We start from the raw sequence: 15,349 nt of genomic DNA, 5'->3' as shown, positions 1-15,349 counted from the left end.
CAGGTAACCGGTTTGAACTAGTTAAACAGGTGGTTGAAGATTATTAGTAAGTTTAGTGGTTGGAAAAAAAACATCTTATACCTATCGTAAAATTAAATTACCTATTTAAAGTACATCATCGATAATAATAAAACGTATCATGTATTTATACGTGCGTGCGACCACGTGCGCGGCCTTCGAGAGATGCAGTCTGCTCGGCTGCGCAAGCGGCGACCTTGCCGCTGACCTCCCGTGACCCCCGCGCCTATTGGTCGAGGGATACTTGCAAATTGACGGCCTACCCGATAAATTATGGAGTTGGTTCTAGAGGAAAAAAATTTAAAATACCTATTTGAGATTTATTTGACTATTTTATAAAGCCTTTCGCACATAATGTGGATATATAAGACGTATTCTTGCGTCTTAGGATAATATAGCTAGAAATTCAGTCACTTAGTTTGTCATTTAGACACAAACTTGAAAAACTCCGGCCTCTTGAAAAAAATCGGTTCAGTAGTTATTTCGTGAGACAGAAATACAGAGTTACTCCGTTCGTATTTATGATATTCTATTAGGTACCTAGTATCTACCTAAGGATAAAGTCCAAATGGATATAAGTAGAGGTACATATTATTATGTATGTATCTTCTCATTGATATGACGTGCACAAATGAGTTGCAGCTGTTTAGTTTATCATATCGAGGTCAGATTAACTGCACATCGGATATCCTTTATGGGAAATAAACTGTGAGTTCTAGATAACCTCGGTTTCCGCTGATATTGCAATGAGGACAGGATAACGCGTCTTAAAGTATAAGTCTTGTATTTACAAACTAATTTTCTAAAATACCTATATCAATTTTGCACTCTGAAGTTTAACAGACATTGGGGCACTCTATATTCCCTCTCTATCATAGTCTGATGGGAAGGCATTCCGAGATGACCGAAGATAGGCGTTTGACCAAGATAATAGAAGAGCACGTTAGCTCTTCAGTAGGCGTAATAATCTCAAAATGAACACTGCAGGTTATTTTTGTGGCAGAAAGTTGCCAACTTCAGAGCCAAGTCGATGAATAATAAAATAATAATAATAATAATAAGCCCCCTAAATCCCTACCTTACGTCCGCGTCGAACATCAGACCACGTGGGGGGCGGACACGTATACTATCGAAACTTATACGGCTAACAAGGCAAAGGTAACCCATAAACATGGAGACTCGTTCTAAAAGTAAACCGGGCCGCTGCCCGGGGGCGATCGCCGGGGCACACCTGGAGCTGACGCTGGGTGTCACAGCATGCGAACCGTCAGCGGTGAGGAGTTGAACAGGCGGGCTCCCACCGACAAAGATACTACAGCCGACAACAGTGACGATGGTGACAGACATACAGACCGTACAGACACTCCAATAGAACCATTTAGCCCTAGTACCATTTCTTACACACCCTCAAGAGCATCATCACCATCGATACCATCGTCACCTCCCACACACTCATCACCACCTCATACTAGTATGAGATATTATCCACCACTACCAGCTTTGAATGTTGCGCGGGGGGCAAGTGCCTTTTGCCCGCGTCCACCAAGGCTGGAAAACCAAGTTCGCATGAGATGGAGCAAAGAAGTGAATACCTTTATCATGCGAACCTACTTTCACATCACCAAATTAGAGACCGACATGACCACTTACCGCCAACAGTTGCATGAACTTTTCACACGACAGTACCCCGAAATTAGTGTCTCAGAACAACGCATTTCAGATCAAAGAAGAACAATAGTTAGGAATAAACTTCTATCCCAAGTAGAAATAGATAAACTGAAGGAAGAAGTGCGGGAACAGCTAGAGACTTTAAGTTATATTTCTATGACAGAAACACACACGGCAACACAAAACACAACACAAGTACAATCACACTCACCTACTCAATCTCAAACGAACACACAATCCCAACCGTACACTCACACACCATCATACTCACAAGGCACACATACATCCACACAAACTGAAAACATTACCATAACGCTAGAAAACGATATCGACACGCTAGAAAATTTCCATCAAAATCAGTTATCAGACACGTACATCCAAGAAATACACGAAAAACTTAAAACTGCTTTAACACAGTACTCGGGGATGGACCCAGCAGTTCGTCCAAAGCTACCTAAACTTAAATACACACCAAAACTGACTCACTTAGTACGTATATTTAATACTATCATACTACAACAATACATAGATGAAAACATGACAATTATAGACGTACACACACTGATATACTGCACAGCGTTAGTCATATCCGAAGAACTTAATTATAAAATTACAGAATACACTGGCAACACAAGACCAAGAACAGTAAATAAACCACCATGGCAACAAAGACTCGAAAGAGATATCGAAAAATTACGAGCCGACTGCGGTAGACTAACGCAATATATAAACAACAATAGATCTAATAGAGTAGTTAAAAGAGTCGAAGCTATTTTCAAGAACATGACCACACACTAGACACGAGAACGACAACAGAAAACCTGAGGAGTTCTTAGACACATTAAAACAGAAGCTCGCACTAAAAGTCCATAGGCTAAGGATACAATAAAGCACAAGAGCGCAAACGAGATAACACCATGTTTGCTACTAACGAAAAGAACTTCTACAGAAACTTACACAAATCACAAATACACACAACAACTGACATCAACACTAACACACAATTGCCAACAACAGAACAATTAGAATCATTTTGGGCTGGTATTTGGGAAGATCAGGTTCAACATAACGATAAAGCTAGGTGGATTACTGAGGAAACAACCAAATGGAATGCACTAGAAGAAATGGAATTCACAAACATTTCTGAAACAGATATTAATTACACTACAGCTAAATTACACAACTGGAAATCGCCTGGTATTGACAAAATACACAATTACTGGTACAAAAAATTTGACTCACTACACAAAATTATCGCAAAAAACTTCACAGATATAGTCCTAGGAAAACAAAACATACCTGATTTCATCGCAACCGGAATAACGTATATGTTACCAAAGGCTCAATACTCACCTCAACCTTCCCAATACAGACCAATCACATGTCTTCCCACAATATACAAAATACTCACCTCCGTACTCACAAATAAAATCAACAAACACATTGAACACCATCACATTATAGCAGAGGAACAGAAAGGGTGTAGAAGAGGCCACATGGGATGTAAGGAACAATTAATTATAGACTCAGTAATACACAAACACGCTACCACCAAAAATAGAAATCTGCACTGTACATACATAGACTACAAAAGCTTTTGATAGTATCCCACATACATGGTTAATCCAAATATTACACATTTACAAAATAAACAAAATAATAGACTTCCTCCATCACATTATGGCCCGCTGGAAAACAACTTTACACTTACATTACAACAACGACACTATCACAACACGACAAATATCTATTAGAAAAGGTATTTATCAGGGCGACTCCCTGAGTCCATTATGGTTCTGCCTAGCGCTGAACCCCTTGTCCAACCTACTCAACAACTGTCAAGCTGGATACCCTCTTAAACACACCACAACAGACGAAATCACAATATCACACCTCATCTACATGGATGACATTAAACTATACACAAAAACAGAGAAAGAAATGAAACAATTAATAGACATCACCACAGAATTCAGTACAGACATCAACATGCAATTTGGACTGGACAAATGCAAAACACTTCACATAATTAGGGGCAAAGTAAAACCAGGAGACTACACCGTTAACACTTCAGACACAATTGCAGCTATGGAACCAACAGATCTGTACAAATACCTAGGCTACAAACAACTCAAAGGATTGGACCATACCTCTATTAAAACACATTAATTACAGAGTATAAACGGAGTGACCGCAATATGCAAAAACAACTCTCTGGAAAACATCTCATCAAAGCATTGAACACCTATGCAATTCCTATATTGACCTACTCGTTTGGAATTATAAAATGGTCCAAAACTGACATACAACAAATAGAACGAACAACACGCACCACACTCACCAAACACAATAATCTACACCCGAAATCCGCAATAGAGCGACTCACCATTAAACGCCAAAACGGAGGGAGAGGCTTAATAGACATCAACTATCTATGGCAGAAACAAATTCATAGGCTAAAAGCATTCTTCCACACAAAATCACACACCAGTATCATCCGGTTACACTAAATGATCACAACTACACTCCACTCAACTTACACGAACAAACAGACACACAACACAACAACACTACTGACCCACAAATACAAAAAATAGAGGACTGGAAGAAGAAAGTTCTGCACGGGCGACACCCACACATAGACACGATAGCCTCTAATAAGTGGCTAAAAATCGGTAACCTATTCCCAGAAACCGAAGGATTTATCATAGCAATCCAAGATCAGATAATCAACACTAAAAACTACAGAAAGTACATAATAAAAGACCCCACAGCCACCAACGATAAATGCCGCAAATGTCACACACAACCGGAGACCATACAGCACATCACAGGGGCATGCACAACACTCACACAGACAGACTACACTCACAGACACAACCAGGTCGCAAACATCATTCACCAAAAGCTAGCACTCAAACACAGACTCATACAAGACACAAACACACCATACTACAAATACACACCACAAACAGTTCTAGAAAACAATACACATAAACTTTACTACGATCGCGCAATACTAACAGATAGAACTGTCCACTATAATAGACCAGATATAACCCTTCAGGATAAAATAAACAAAGTCACCTACCTTATAGATATTGCAGTACCCAACACTCATAACTTACAAAAAACAATAGAAAAAATAAGCAAATATGAAGAACTTAAAGAAGAGGTCACAAGAATTTGGAGACAAGATAAAGTATACGTAGTGCCAATAGTCGTCTCCACCACGGGTGTCATACCTAATCACCTCCACCACAGCCTCAAACTAATAGAACTTAAAGACTCCACCTACATTTTACTACAAAAAGCCGCAATCCTCAACACGTGTCGCATAGTACGAAAGTTCATGCAATTGGACGAACATGGCATAACACCTCAACACACATAAACACACACATACACACTACACGCTGCATTTACTTGGCACCCGCCCGTAAATGTAGTCGAAACTAGCCAAAAGGCTAAGAAACAGAAATGTTTACCCCAAAATAATAATAAAATATGTTTATTTCTCCCAATAATACAAATGCCGTTCATTTTAACAATGTTAATGTAAGGAAGGGAGACAGGAGCCCATACTAAGTAAAAAACTTGTGACATGGGTCTCCTGGCCTCCTTGACGAACAAATGTTGGTTCTAACAAAATAAAGAACAGTTAGTTTGGGAGTGAGCTAGATGAGTGAGTTATGGAAGTGAAAATGTTTTGGGGTGTGTGTGATTGTGCGTGCGAAGTGTGAGTGTGTTGTGTTTGTGATTGTGTGTGGATGTTAGATATCTTTGTGCGTGTTAAGTAGTTCCTCTGTTTCCTCATACTTAAGAGTAAGAGCCATTTGATCACTTTTTCTTACATTCTAGAGTTGTATTTGAGTAGATTGAAAGTTTTCTATTAATATAGTTATATAAACGTGCACCTTTAAAAAAGAAATATTTATTGCTGAAGGCTGTTCTGGCTGGTTCTGTAGGGCATATTTGATACTTACGACGCTGAGACAACGTTGGGTTACTTGGGTTAAATAGAAGAAGCCTATGTTGCCTAAGAACAACGGAAAGAACATACAGTTGCCTAACTGTTAGTACCTCAGCTAGTTCATAGAGTTCCGAGGTAGAGAAAAGCCTTGGTTTAAATAAACTAATTTTTAGTATAAGTCTTTGGGCCCTCTCTAATTCTATTAGGTGGCTCTTAGCTGCTCCACCCCAGGAAGAAATGCAGTAGGCAAGGACGGATTGACAAAGCGCTAAATAGACTGTTCTCATAACTTTAGAGTCCGCTACATGTCTTAGTTGTTTAAATATATATGCTAATTTTCGCACTCTTTTGCAACATTACTTATATGTTCTGAAAAATTAAGATTTTCGTCAATGGTTACCCTAAATATTTTATAGATTTAGTTTTTGAATCTGTGGACAGGAACAATTTGTGCTTTGGGTTAAATCACATGAATGCGCTATAATTTTATGCGGTGGTGAAACAGAATTACGTAGAGAAAAGTTATATAGTACGATTTATTTGTATTTAATGTTAGTGAGTTGTTAGATAACCAATGACATACCCTATTTAAGCCTAGTTGGGCGTATTCGAATACGCTTGACCACGAGTCTCAAAAAGGTGAGGGTTGTATCATCAGCATAGGAGATTATTTTACAATTTTGAAGATTGAGTTGACATAATCCATTAATGTAGCATAAAAATAGGGTAGGGCCCAAAATACTTCCTTGAGGGACTCCAAAGTTAACAGAACACTCCCGCTCAATGTGTCAGATATCCTTACCCTCTGTGTCCGACCCAGGAGGTAGCTTTCAAACAAAGAAAGTTGTTTATCCCTGATACCGAGACTCTCAAGCTTAGCTAAAAGCTTGGGAAGAGACTGTGTCGAAAGCTTTGCAAGGTCCAGAAATATTGTTAGGCATTTAGTTTTGGCATCTAGCTTCCTTGCAACAAATTCTGTAAATGTGTGTACGGCATCATCGGTTGATCTGCCCTGCCTAAAACCATATTGGGCGTCAGATAACAAATTTTTTGATTCTAAAAATTTGACGAGCCTCTTATTAATAATCTTTTCTAGGACCTTCGATAAAGACGGTAGTAAAGATATTGGACGGTAATTGTTGACACAGTCTCTCTCGCCACACTTGTGAATGGGTATAACTATGGATTGCTTAAAAACCTCCGGAAAGACACCAAGATTCAAGCAATCATTGAAGAGGTCGGTCAGGGGGGGTACAATGAACTCTTGGATCAGTTTAAGCAGTTGGCTCGAGATGCCATCATATCCAGTACTGCTGCTCGACTTTAAGTTGTTGATAACATTCCTCACTTCATCAACATCCGTTTCAAGCAAAACAAAAGAATCCGCAGAGGCACCTTCAGTGCCTGCATCAGATGTCAACGATGTGGGGAGTATCCTACCAGCCAAGTTTGCACCAACAGAAGCAAAGAACCCATTAACTAGATTAGCAGAATCAACCGGCGTTCCCTCAATAGATAATAATTCCTGATTGGGAGGTTTAGTTTTGTGCGAGTTGGTAATATTTTTAATGCTATGCCAGAGCATTTTACTATTGTTTTTTGCCTTTTCTAATTCATATTTTTCGTATTTGATTTTACATTTTTTAATTAAGCAATTACAAAAATTTCGATATCTTTTATAAGTAGTAGTAAGTGTGACATTATTAGGATCACGTTTTAGTTTTAAATGCATTCGATCCCTATTTCTTATGCATCTTAATAAACCTACTGTAATCCAGGGTTTTAAAGTAGCTTTATTTCGGGGTATTTTTATATTAATTGTGTTAAGATGAACTAAATTTTGTAGATAATTGATAAGGATACTACTTGCTGAGTTTGGATTTTGGTTACATAAAAGCTTTCTGAAGTCAGTATTTTTGCACTCCTGACTGATGTTTTCGAAATTGATTTTACAAATTGCTCTATTACTATGGAAGTTATTGTTTTTATTTTTATGGCAAAATAATGTTGATCCGTGATCTGTAATAGCTGTGTTAAGTACAAACGACAGTGATGGCAAGGTGGTTTTCAAAATGACGTGGTCAATACAACTTTTACTTCTGGTTGTGGAGTCATAAGCGGGGAGTAGGCCATGAAACGATAGCAATTCTAAATAGCGTGATGTGTTAGAGTTGGAGTCTATTAAATTGATGTTGATATCTCCTATAATAAATATATGTCTAAAAGAGGATAAATCGTTTAGAATATCATTTAATGAATTTAAAAAATTATCAATGTTTTTGAAACAATGGGGCCTATAAATTGAAATAATTACAGTATCAGCACTTGTCTTAATAAGTAGACAATTCGCATCGAGGAATGTCGGCTCCTCCACCTTATGCTCAAGCGATTTACTAATAAATAATATCACTCCGTCATTTTGATTGTAATGGTCTGAGCTGCTGTATGAGTAATAGTCATTCAAAATAGGTAAGTTTGTTACAAAAGACAGCCAACATTCCGTCAGTATTATAACTTCACAGTCTATTTTTAGTTGTTGTAATAAGATGCAAAAATTGTCATAGTTTTTATTTACACTTCGGATGTTTTGGTGCAAAATTTTTAGATAAGATTGAGGGTTAATAATTATATGTTCACAGTCTTCAGGATTACAGACAAATGATTCGCTTGCATTGAAATTGTCAAGTTGATTAATTAAATTGTTAATATCCGAGAATTTTATAGGTTGACAAGAAAGGAAGTACGTAAAATTGATATAATAAATTAATTAAATTAGAGTATCGTAAGAATTTCAATTGATAATTGTAAATAATAGATAGGTTAGTTACAGTTACTTTGCACCGGAATGGATAAGAAGACTATCAAGTATAGGTTGTGTGGTTGATGTGTCTGTAGAGGTATGAGGGTGTATGGGTGTATATGTGTATGTATGTGTGGTAAATCTTAAGCTAATTAGCATGCAATTACACAGTTTTAATACATTTTTTATAGAGTTAACATTGTATAATACTTCTGGATATAATTTCAAAATAAAATTTAAGGAATAGACTAAGCATAGTCACAATTTGTTTTTTAAATTAATTAAATCTAGTTCATTTTTAAGCTTGATGGGGTGATCTCCCTCTTTTTTTCTTAAGTAAATCGTTCCCTGCGTGGACCAACAAAATTTGTAATTGTTTGTAGAGGCAAAATCTCTAGCAAGAAAGTGCAATCTCTTCATTTTTGGTGTAAGGTAGTCGGCTACGTATATTAATGAACATGGCCCATCGAGTTTAATTTGAGTGGTATTCAGCTTGTTAGTGCTGTGTTCTTTATTATATAGTTTAAAGGAGGATACTACTTTGTACTTTAACATGACAGAAGAGAAGTCTACGATTATAGGTTTTTTAGAATCATTTTTAGAGTAACCCCTGTAAATGTTTCTTATATCTGCAGGTACTATAGGGACATCCAGAGTCTTGCATAAATTGGATACTACAGTAAAAAGATTATCTATGTTTTCATTTTTAGAAAGTGGGATGTTTCTTAACTCGACACACGAGCTTTTCGAGATCCTATCTAGATATTCAATCCTGTGTTCAAGGCTTTGAATATATGCCAAGTCAGACTTTTTCTCCTCTTCCAACTTCTCAATTTTCAGCTTGATGTCATCATACTGACTGGAGATTGCATCCATGCTCGCCATCATTTCCCTGTTTTGGACTTTAATAGCCTCAACAGAATCTAGAAGTCGTTGATATTTTTTATCTTGCTTTTCAGCCCAATCTTTGAACATTGATTCCATTTTCGACATAAAAACTTCAAGATCATCTCCCTGCTTCCGTTTTTGCGCTCTTTGGGTAATATGAGATGGTGTAATTGAATGCTCTGTGGTTTTAACAGACGTGGATGCATTAGGAGGAGACCGTTGGAGTGACATTTTCAGACTTCAAAGTGAATATGGTTAAATCGTGTCGATCCAGTATTAGAGTATTCACTGGTGAAAGATTCTCCCGCAAATAATTTTTGTTTTTGTAATATGGCAACTCTGATGGGTGATCAATGTCAAATCGAGTGACAGTTGATCACGTATCTTGACAGATGACAGCTGGTTAGACGTACGGTGAAAACTGACAGTTGTTTTGACGTATGTTGACAGATGCTAGTTTGTTGTGACAGATGACAGCTCACCGTGAAAGTTGACAGCTCACTGTGGCAGATGACAGTTCACTTTGGCAGATGACAGTGCCGCGTAGCTCACCGATTATCTCTGTTTCAGTTGTTGCCGTCTTCTTCGCACTGTTATTCCGGGTCGCTTGTTAAGTTATGTGCGCCTGGTACTTCACTTAGTGATTTTTAGTTCTAATTTTGTAGAAAATTGTAATATTTTAAATAAAAACTTGTAAATGTGCACACGTCTAGTCACTATCGTGGTCCGGGGGGGAAGGGGATCAATCTCCATAGACACCGGTTTAATTATACTTCTTTTTATATGTTTTCTACAAAATAGTACAAAATTCCTCAACATCCCATCCATTATTTACCAAACACCACCAAAACTCCTCAGCTCACACTCAAACATCGATCAATCGATTCGATAGTATCGAGTAACGAGTTTCCTACCAACAGTCGTCAGGGCTCGATGTGACACAATCGGTACCCTCGTCAGAGTCAGTACATCACCTCATTAAGTCGTGACGTGACAACTACTGAGGATAACGTGTTAACGACTGTTTTGCTAGTTCCGTGTAGTTTTTTTTGGTGATATAAAGGGAGTTCTTGCTAATATTCTAAGTGCAAAAATAACTTTTTATCCTGCTGCAGGAAGTCGGGCTAAGGGGATGACAGTCGAACCGCAGGAATCAACTAAATTTATTTGATAAGTTTAGTTCTATCTGTCGCGATTTAAGGATAATGATAGCGTATCGAAAACGCTCCAAAATTATCAAAAATTTAGAACCTGTTGAAAATTAAAGCATCCTTAGCCTTAAGAAAATTACACTACTAAGCAATATTGCTTATTATTTTTTAGGTTCTCTAATTTTCAATCCAATTCCAATCCTATAAAACTCTAACATCTGATTCGTCTACGTAAATCTCGTCTAGACGTACAACATGAAACATTTTAACAGGCTTTCAGTACTAGTCTATAATCTACAATGTAACTGATCCGCTTGAATACAATCTGGCAATGTGGAAACTGTGAAACATGGAGAACAAAATAGTGGAGATGTCATAATGCAAAATCTCCTAAGAAAGTAGCGCTCCAAAATACTGGTGTTCGGGGGACGAGGAACGTTACTAGCTTCACCCTTACACACCTTCTATGCAACCCGCGTTTTGTTTTCAAAATAAAATCACAAATCAATGAAGCCAAATCTTAGACAAGGAACCCGAAAGTCACGATAGATCACGCCTAACGTGCGTCACTTGACCTACACGATGGCGTCTGACCTACCTTTCTTATAGCATCTCCGCTATTTTTCCTCCCTCCGTGGGAAACAAGTCTCCAGACGGTTTCAATTTCCAGCCAGCATCGAAAGTGAAGTGTAATGCAGTTAGCATCTAGAGGCTGCCAAAAAACTTTGTTTTGGTTTGTCTTTGGTAACTTGAGATCGTAAAGACGGGTGATTTGAAATGAGAATTGGAATTGACAGCTCGACATAATGTGAAAAGAGTTTTTATTTGTTACTGGCAGGTTTTTAGAAGGTGTTCAATGATCTAATTATAAATTAAAACAAACAAAATACGAATTGTCAAGATATTATTATGCAATTGGAACCTTAGAATAGAAACATTTTCGTTAAAATATTTTTTTACCGCGGCATTTAAGTTCGCATTAACGAAAGTCGACATTAGCTTTAATTAAATCAGTACATTTGCTTTTTTAGAAGTAAAGTTTAATTTTTGATTCACGATTCAGCGATCACTATATTTCGGAAATTACCAACCATTCCAAGACGTTGCTCCCGAAAGCCCATAACACCAATATCCTTAGACACATAATTACAGCCACAAACAAGGCCTTTGATATGGCTAACGAGTGTAGAACTAACGACAGCCTTTGACACAATATCCACAAAGAGCACCTATCGATCCTTAGCACCATGCCTGACAATGTGACTTTGTTCTGTAGCTATAATATACTAGCGACCCGCTCCTTCGCATGGGATTACAGTATTTCCCCACTATTTTATGTATGTTATTACACATATAAACCTTCCTGTTTAATCACTCTAGCTATTTAAAAAATACCGCATTAAGATCGGCTGCGTAGTTTTGAAGCTTAAGCGTACATAGGGATTGAGGGTCAGAAAAAGTGTTTTTTTTTAATACTACTTTTTGACACGTAGCGTCGTTCCTAACAATCTTTCAAAGAAGTGTTTCTCCCATGTATTACCCACTAAGAGTCTTAGGTTATGAAATATTGATAGGCGTTCTCTACTGTCTAGGTATTTCATGCCTTTTAGACAACCTGGAGAGGTATCTTCGAGTTGTCACGTAGGCTATGACTCACGAAGATGGTCGGCCATTACAGTTGGTATTTGTGAACATTTTAGTGCTCAAAATAATTTAGTATTAGATGTTTTTTTGCTTCGAATACTAAAAATTAAGGTGAGGATAAAGAATTTTTAATCAAGTCTTATAAAAAAACACTAGCCTTTATTCCGCGGTTTTACCCGCGTCCCGTGGTAACTACTGCCCGTACCGGGATAATGCCTATATTACTCGTGGATAATGTAGCTTTCGAATGGTGAAAGAATTTTTAAAAACGGTCCAGTCGTTTTTGAGCCAATTCATTACAACCAAACAAACAAAGTTTTCCTCTTTATAATATTAGTATAGATATTCTTTTAGGTTTCAGTAAGCAGTTTTGTAGAAAGAGAATTATAATGAATTTATTGATGGGCGATGCATAGGCTACCTCTTACCCAGTTGCGGGAATTGGTTCTCTCACCAGTCTTTAAAGCCTTTAGCAGCAGCATAAAGCCATTTACATAGAATCAGAATTAACGTAACAATATTTCGTTGAAACCCGATTTCCCGAAATCGACTTTTGTGCATAAAAACTTTAATGTATCCGTTCATTCCATATTCAAAAAGTAACTAAAATAGGAAAAATTCGAAGTACATCCCGCTTTTAAATTAAAATGAAAGTGTACGCTGAAACAAAAAGTGCAATGTACATTAAAAGCATTTATGTGACGTCAAAAAGGAAATTGTGTTAGTGAATGTACAGGCTATATTTTGATAAATGTCAGCTACTATTTTTTGGGAGAAAAATATAAACCTAGTTACCTGGTATTTCACCCGCGCACTTCTCCCGCCCGAACAAAAAGTAGCCTTTATCCTTTCGGGCTCTTAACAATCCATCAATCGTAGCCATTAAATATGTGACTTCAGAAATTAAACTAATTTGATGAGAACGTCGTGAATGTAGCTTTAAAATGAACTTACAGTGGAACTACAGAAGATACCTAGACCTACACTAACATTGTGCAAAATCACAAGAATAAAAAGCAATAAAAATTATCCCTACACTGTCAATTTTGCACAATACGTAATACCTATTGCATCTACAGAGCGTTAGACTAACCCAACTTACCAGCTTAGAAACACCATAAAACAGGTTAAGTGCGAGTCGAACAAGCACACAAAGGCAGCTAAGCCACTACAATAATACCGTGCTCACTTACCGTTGCGTACGTGTCCATGCAAACGGTTTATCTTAAGAAGACTGTTTGTCGCTTGGTGAGCTGCCAACGCCTAAACTGGTGGCCCAATTTGGGTAAAAGGTTATGCTTGGAAATAAGATTGTAATGTAATATGGGTTTTAGCGCCTGTATTAAGGTTTTGGGGAAATGTGGATGCTGTTTTTGCCCTTTTTTATAATAGTATATGTTATAAAACTTCATAGAGTCAACTCTTCGTATGTAAAGTAAATTTTGTAGATTCTAGTATCAAGCGACTGTTAACGTCATCTTTAACTTTAAGAACCAATTTCATTATCAAAACTAAAAATAGTCTGGTAGAAAAGTCCACCGTAGTACAATGTGCAAGAAGTATTGCATAAATAAATATGTATAAATCTCGTACTTCGGATAAGTAACAATTAATCGTAAAGGAACGTATTATGACATATTAAAGTAGGTTCATACAAATGCATTTTCCAAAAAAATCTGTTGGTTTTCCTCATGTTTCTCCCAGAACTACTTATCACTGCTATCTTAAACAAAGCCAGTTATTTCGCACTTATTCAGCGATAACGGTGTTATGCATGTTATCCCTATGCACATACAAACATGTCTGTACTGGAATTCAGATAATTCATTACATGCCCCATATATCAAACTATTAGGCCAATAATCATGGAAGTAGGCACATCAATTGAAATCTAATATCACTACAGAATACAAAGCTTTATACCAATTATTCGAGTATATCGATTGTTATGTACTCGATTTGGAATCGAAATCTGATTACGAAACTACAATTCGGATTCGATTCTAAATCTAAATGATTAAATTTATGCTATCGATTGTTGATTCGAGAACGTGATTATCGATTGTTAAGACGTTTCGGAATCGGATAATATATCGAGTAATAGGCTTGTATATAATCGTAGCTAGTATTACATGTCTTTGAAGCTTGATTACTCGATTCGCTATGTGGTTATGATATAGCAATCGGTAATGGTTATAAGCAATAACCGATCAGATGGTTTGATCTTTGCCTTTGATTTCCAGTATGTTTGAGAAGTGTAATGTACAATTAAGTTCTTACTCGACTGCTGAGAAGGGAAGACTGTTTTTCGTGTGTATCTTGTACTTTAGCCGTTTTCCCGTGGTTTCACTCGCGTCACGTGGGGACTACTGCCCGTACCGGGATTAAATAAAGCCTATTTTTTTCAGGCAGAGTATAGCTTACCAATAGTGATAGAATATTTCAAATCGATTAAGTAGTTTCTTCTATTATATTAGTTTAGATGTATGTATTTCCTTGTTTAAAATCCGTTCATTACTTTTTGTGGGAAACAGTAACAAACATCCAATCCTTTGTCCGTACAATTAATTAAGTACAAGTTTTTACTACTATGTTGTTCATGAGTTCTTTGGCTTGAGATCGTTTGTCATTTTATTGTGATTAAAAGAAACATTGAACTGTTTGCTTGGATGTTTCTTGTTTCTAGTTGATGAGGTCATTGACTTTGAGTGTAGCAATCTGCTCAAATGTGTGTTATTGCTATGAGATTTTTGTTTGAAGCGATTCTGAGTTTTACTAAATCAACACGAAATAATAATATTCCAGATATAAATGTAATGGTGTTTTATGATGAAGTTAGACAGAGATAATAAGATAGATAGAATAGGAACACTAACTGCGCCAACTGAATTGAAATAAATGGGATGTAAATGAATTAAAAGCTTCAACAAGCAAATTAATATTGCATATTAAGCATGCATCCTTTAAGATCCTGAAAAAGAATTTTCTCACCATCCCATCTAGATTTAACCTTAAAAATAATAAAGCACATAATCCAGAGCTAAGTTATAACCCTATAAATATGAGTACGAAACCCCCATAACCCTGAAAAGTACACGACATTAACTGTAAAAGTACTGAAGAATGTTTTTAATATCGATATTATGAAGTATCCTTGGGTAGCGCAGATGTGCTTGGATTAAGGCTACGGCTAAATTAATTTGTTCA

Source organism: Helicoverpa armigera, chromosome 7, assembly GCF_030705265.1.
Source record: "Helicoverpa armigera isolate CAAS_96S chromosome 7, ASM3070526v1, whole genome shotgun sequence".
NCBI lineage: Eukaryota > Metazoa > Arthropoda > Insecta > Lepidoptera > Noctuidae > Helicoverpa > Helicoverpa armigera.
This window is presented reverse-complemented; position numbering follows the sequence as displayed.